Source organism: Euphorbia lathyris, chromosome 4, assembly GCF_963576675.1.
Source record: "Euphorbia lathyris chromosome 4, ddEupLath1.1, whole genome shotgun sequence".
Lineage (NCBI taxonomy): Eukaryota > Viridiplantae > Streptophyta > Magnoliopsida > Malpighiales > Euphorbiaceae > Euphorbia > Euphorbia lathyris.
In genome coordinates, this window is record NC_088913.1 from 94,848,573 (window position 1) to 94,854,991 (window position 6,419).

General features: G+C 34.0%; 1 pseudogene; it reads left to right on the forward strand.

Annotated features, from left to right (window-relative positions):
* Positions 1-751: 751 nt before the first annotated feature.
* LOC136227350 (uncharacterized) lies at positions 752-4,942 on the forward strand (annotated as a pseudogene).
* The last annotated feature ends 1,477 nt before the right edge of the window (positions 4,943-6,419 follow it).

Sequence of the window (6,419 nt, forward strand, 5' to 3'; positions counted from 1 at the left end):
AAGTTACATCGAGTTTAATCTACCAAGAAAAATAGAAATTCCTTGCAAGCGACCTTTGTGAAACTACTCATATCCAAGTTGTTATTTCTTACATTAGTTGTGATTTCTTCTATCTATTCTCCAATCATATCTACATAATTTCGTGTAGCAGCTTAGTAGTGTAATCAATTTATGGAAAAATGAGGGTCACCGTTCTCATTAAGATGCTACTAAACTAATTAATACCTTATTAACAAAGGGTACTTTTGTCGTTTAAAAAAACTATGTCACGATCTCATTAAGATGCTACAAAATCGATAAAACACTGTCCTCAAATCGAATTGTAAGAGTGTAAAATGAGCTTAAATTCTATTTAGTTTATAAACTGTTAAATTAGTTTAAAAAATGTGGAAATGTTCATAGAATTTATGGTTCCAATCTATAAGACTTTGTAAGAGATCAAAAGAGCTGCAAAATTTGCACTACAAGAAAAAAGGGTTTTAGTGACCAAAATTTAATATAGGTATAGTTTGCGCTCATTAAAAATATGTTCTCAATACATTTAATGTGCGGATATCATATTAATGAGCAAAGTATATAATTTAACTCAATTTTCCTAAAATTCCACTCATTATTTCATGACAATAAAAAAACCACCTTTTAATTATAAAAAACCCCACTCATTAATAACCATAATTTTTAATTTACCGCCAATCTAACCTAAAATTCATTCCAAATATTTCATTCCCCCTAAAATCAGACACAAAGTTCACGCTTTCAGCTAAAAAAGCTCTCCTTCCTGTTCGACCTAGGTCTGCTCCCATCTTCTCACTCTCAATTTCTGAAATTGGGACTGAACGAGCATCTCTATTCCTTCTTCAGCAGATTTTTGGGGTTTCCTCATTCTGTTCGGTATCTCTTCTCATCTCTTGTTAATTTCTTTATTTTTTCATGTTTTCTTCATGTTCTTGTGATTCAATGTCTTAAGAAGTGGAGTTGGAAACTCAAAACCCATCAAAAACCCCAACCTCTCTCTCTTCCCGCACATGGCTTCACTATCAGTGGATATAGCAAGAGCCACCTCCTTCATTTCCTTCTCTTCTCGCCAACAAACCCCTCTTTCCACTAGTGGCACCTCACTCCTTCCTCTTTTCTTCAAACCTCAAGCCACCTTATCCATTCAAGCTACCCGCTCCTTTCATTGTACAAACCTCGCTCTCGCTTTCTCCAAACCATCTTTCAAAAACCCCTGTAGATTTTCTTTTGCCGCTGCATCCCCCCAGACCGAGGATTGTGATGTCACCACCAAGATTCCTCCCGATGATCGAATTCCTGCTACCATTATTACCGGCTTTTTGGGTTCTGGAAAGGTATTGTAATCTTTCTATTTTAGTTGTTACCTTTTCCCTTTGTATTAATTCGTACTAAAATTAAGAAGATATGCTACTTCAAATGTAATTGCTGACTTATTAATCTTTCTAAATGGTCAATGCAAATGCTAGTTAAAAATTTCCATTTTCTTGAATTTCTTCTCAACTGGACTTAATTGGGCTGACATTTTTCCTTGCGTTGATGAACAGACAACATTACTTAACCATATATTGACTGCAGACCATGGGAAGCGCATAGCAGTGATTGAGAATGAGGTATTAGTTTGCATTGTTTTTGGCTGTTCGCTTATTAGTTAAACCACCATTTTTGCTATAATCATGGGAGTCTCTATGTATATTGTTGTATCATTATGACCATGGTACATAATCTCAAACTTTTGTAAGTTTATCATTATAGTCCTGCTTGTGAGAGTACGTTTATAGTGTGCAGATGTATAATTTCCTCTCCTAATGTTGAATTGCAGTACGGTGAAGTTGACATTGATGGTTCTCTAGTTGCTGCAAAAACTACTGGAGCTGAAGACATTATTATGTTGAGCAATGGTTGTTTGTGATGTACAGTGAGGGGTGATCTTGTGAGAATGATAGCTGAACTAGTGGCTAAAAACAGAGGAAATTTTGATCATATTGTAATTGAAACTACAGGTTAGATATTACTGTATTAGTCAAAATGTACTGTTCTGAAATCACTATACAGTAGTGACTTGTTATCTAAATGCTTTCTTGTTGTGTGTACATCAAATGATGTACTTGTTACACATTTACTAAAATATGCCATACTGAAACCTTACAGCTCTTGCTAATCCAGCACCAATAATTCAGATTTTTTATGCTGAGGATGCAGTTTGTAATGATGTCAAGTTGGACGGTGTTGTAACTTTGGTTGATGCTAAACATGCTGCTTTTCATCTGGATGAGGTCAAACTGAAAGGAGTAGTTAATGGAGTCTTAAGTCTTAAGTATTTTTATCCTCAAATTACCTTGGTCTTATGTTCTATATGTATTATAGTGAACACATAAACTGGTAAGCACATGTAAGCAAATTTAAATGCCAAATAATTTGTTCCTTCTCAATGCAGAGACTTGATATATTGGGAGCATTAGAGGATGTTGTTGGGGAATTCAATGATTTGAGTATGACAACTACTAACATCCATCATGGTCAGCGTTATTTCAATGAGTAAGCTGCTGTGAACTGCTTTTTCCAGGGTACACTGAGATGAAAATCAAATATTTTGGGGAAGGGGAATAATATTTGTTACTTTACTCTAAATAGGGTTATAATAGAATGTAATCAATGTAATGTAGAGTGTTCAATCTTTCTTTATTAGGCCAAATAAAATAGAAAATGGAAATGACAAATACATGTAGAGTTGCATATCATTTTAATAATGTTTGGGATTATCTTAGGTATTTTTTACTCCCAATTTTGTTAATTTTTCATTTGAACCTTAGTGAGACTATTTCACAAAGGTTATGATTCGCTAGTTTATTTATTTTTCTGTTTTAAGCAGGATATAAAGGAAGTTAAGCATGAATTATTTACTCCCCTTCTTATCCAAATTGGTTGAGAGGCTGAGAGATTGTGAGACAACATTGTTTGTTCAGCTTCTAGCAGGTGAGGTTTCATTTCAGTAATTGAAAAGAATTTGCTCAATAGTTTTGCAAATGAGCAGCTAGATGGTTGGTTAAATTTGCTGAGAATTGTAATATTCTGTTGTGGTCATCTGTTATTTGTTTGTTTGTAAAAAGTCTTTTCATGTGAAAAAAGGCAAAATTAGCTGTTGTGGTGCCTTTTCTCCCAGGCCCTGTGTAAAACGCTCCTCTTCTTGCAATATTTCTCTCCCTGCTTGCCTTACTCCTTGCACGTTTAGCCTCAAACTGGTAAGGCAAGGTCTTCTCTCTTGCTTTTTCAGCCATTGATTTATGGATACAGCACGCACTTGTTCTTGAACATGTTACCTTTCACTTTCATGTACATCTCATGGTACATCTGCTTGTCAATTTTTCGGGCTTCCCTGTACTTGCATAGAAGTCGTCTGAGAACTCGCAGTCTCCTTCATTCTGTGAGGACTGGAACGTAAGTGAATCTTCGTTTTCTGGCATAGTTGCTGCAACTAGAGGACAAAGCCTTAAATGTAATTGATTTGTTGTTGGAAAATAATGTTAGACACCAAGCTTAAGTCCTGTTTTCAAAGGTTTTAAAACTAAGATCCTAAGTTGCAAAATTTTCCACCTTGAGGGACCTAACTGAACTTCCGTGCTTTTCTAGTATTTCATAGCATATGAGACATGCTTCTGTTATCTATAAGCATAATTTTATCGGTAAAGTCAATTTTGGAACGTATCATAAATGGGACAAGTTAAGAAAATTTATCAAGCAATACTTAGTTTAGAGCCCTTTAATTAAAAGTAGGGAAACTTGTTTATACTCCATTTAAGGAAAACTTTCTCAAAATGCTTAACTCTATTTCATGTGTCTTCGTGGCAAGTTGTGAATCCTACAGGTTTATTTAAATTTTGAGTCATTTTTATTGTAGAATATTCGTTTAAAGCTGTGAAGGCCGCTTCCATTACATCCATTGCAGCTCGTGGGATGGACTCTGTCTGTGTTGTCACACAGGTAAGTGACCTTCTGAATTTTTTGATCTAGAACTCGAATGTTTTTGCTTAATTTGGAAATTCACATCTTGAAATTTGAGCAGGACAAGCTTTTGGATCGGACTAGTATTACCCATCTTTTCCCTGTTACCAAGTACCTTGGATTACTGGCCACTGGCATGACAGGTTAGCTTCTCTTTCCCTCCTGTGAAACTGCATTTCTTTTTATGATGTGATGCACTTTTAGTTTAGTCACTACAGAGTTTAATTTTGTTCAATAAAGGTTATAGTTTTATCGTGCAATGTACACATTGTGAAGCATGATTGGACACGCAATGATAGGAATGATGGGAAATAATGTAGATACCTCATTTTTTCTACACCATCAAAATAACCTGTTGACTGCAGTTTCTCTGAACATTTGTGATGGAAAGCCTACGTGCTAGAAGTTTTCATATTTCTTTTCTAGACTGCGACCTGATAATTCACCCTCTCTAGTTACGATCCAATACAAATTAAATTCAGGCAAATGTTTAATGTCTAGGTAAATACTACTGAAACCAGCTTGAGCTACTCATGAATGAATCTTCTTTAAAATCTCAACTCTTCTTTGCTTCACATTTTGCCGCGTTTGCAAAATATTCTGGTTTGTACTGCATCTGCACCCTTGCTTTTGGTTAACTCTTATGGATTATTAGCATGAAATTTCATTTTCTTTGTCAATTTACAGCTGATGCAAGGACTTTAGTCCAACAAGCTCGAAATGAGGCAGCTGAGTTTCGGTTCAATATGGTTATGAAATGCCCCTGGATGTGTTGGCCAAATGGTATTTTATTACTATTGCATTCTTATGATCTTCTATAATGCTCAAATATTAGTTCGTACTATGTTTTCAAAAACTAATGATCTTTTATTAGTTTGTAGTACGTTTTCAAAAACTAATGATCTTCTATAAGGTCATTTGCTCTTAATTTTTCAAAAACTTGTCTGCCATTTTCATAGCCTATTCCAAAACTTGGCTTGGCTATTATTTCCCCTGCTCTTGCTATGATTTCACTCTCCACGTCTCTCTCTCTTTGTGCCCAGAAGTTGTGAGTTTACTCCACCTGTTTTGAGTAGTTGTTGTGGACTCCACCATTAAGCTTGCCATTGCCTATACTTTTAGAAATTAATAGAAATTTTCGTGTCAGTATCTGAATGTTCCCATATAGAACATATAGTATAAATTTTGAGTTTAGTGGGTATCACATATAGTAGCTACTACCTATGCTTAGGTTTTACGTGATGAAAAACTGAAGTTTGGTTGACCTGCTTAGATTTTCGTACTAAATATGGTCATGAAATGCCCTGTGGATGTATTGGCCAAATGGTATTTCATTACCATTGCATTCTTATGATCTTTTATAATGTTCAATTAGTAGTTTTTAATATGTTTTCTCTCTAATTTAGAGCAGCTCCCTTCAATCCAAATCATTATATATTTTAAATATTTTTAATGAACGTATTTTTAATCATTATAAATACTTTTAATGTGTGTATTTTTAATCATTATAAATATTTTTAATGAGCGTATTTTTTATCAATATAAATACTTTTAATGAATGTATTTTTAATCATTATATATAGTTTCAAGTAAGGGTAAATGTCCACTCATTGTAAGCTAATAATGAGCGGAATTATGCCGCTCATTAATACTTTTAGTAAGAAGGGCTTCCTCAAGGGGAAAATTCCGGTCATTAAAAACATTTAATCAGTGGAATTAGATTTCTAGTGATGGTTTTTTCCGTCATTAAATCCCATTTTTCTTGTAGTGTTGGTACATTGAGGTTCAGTTTTCAAAGCTAACTTGTTCGGTTTTCAAAATCTATAAGACTTTTTCCACATAAGTTGCATATGTTTCTTACCATATGGCACACTGCTTTAAAATTTGGCTAAGAAAATTTTCATCCACAAACACTAGTAATGGAAAAAGCATATTATTGGAGAAATTTTCACATAAGCCCTTGAACTCCAATTTTGTGAAAAATTATGCTTTTCTACTTTCATTTTCATCCAAAGTTACATTGAGTTTAATCTACCAAGAAAAATAGAAATTCCTTGCAAGCAACCTTTCTGAAACTACTCATATCCAAGTTGTGATTTCTTACATTAGTTGTGATTTCTTCTATCTATTCTCCAATCATATCTACATAATTTCATGTAGCAGCTTAGTAGTGTAATCAATTTATGGAAAAATGAGGGTCACCGTTCTCATTAAGATGCTACTAAACTAATTAATACCTTATTATCAAAGGGTATTTTTGTTGTTTAAAAAAACTATGTCACGACCTCATTAAGATGCTACAAAATCGATAAAACACAGTCCTCAAATCGAATTGTAAGAGTGTAAAATGAGCTTAAATTCTATTTAGTTTATAAACTGTTAAATTAGTTGAAAAAAGGTGGAAA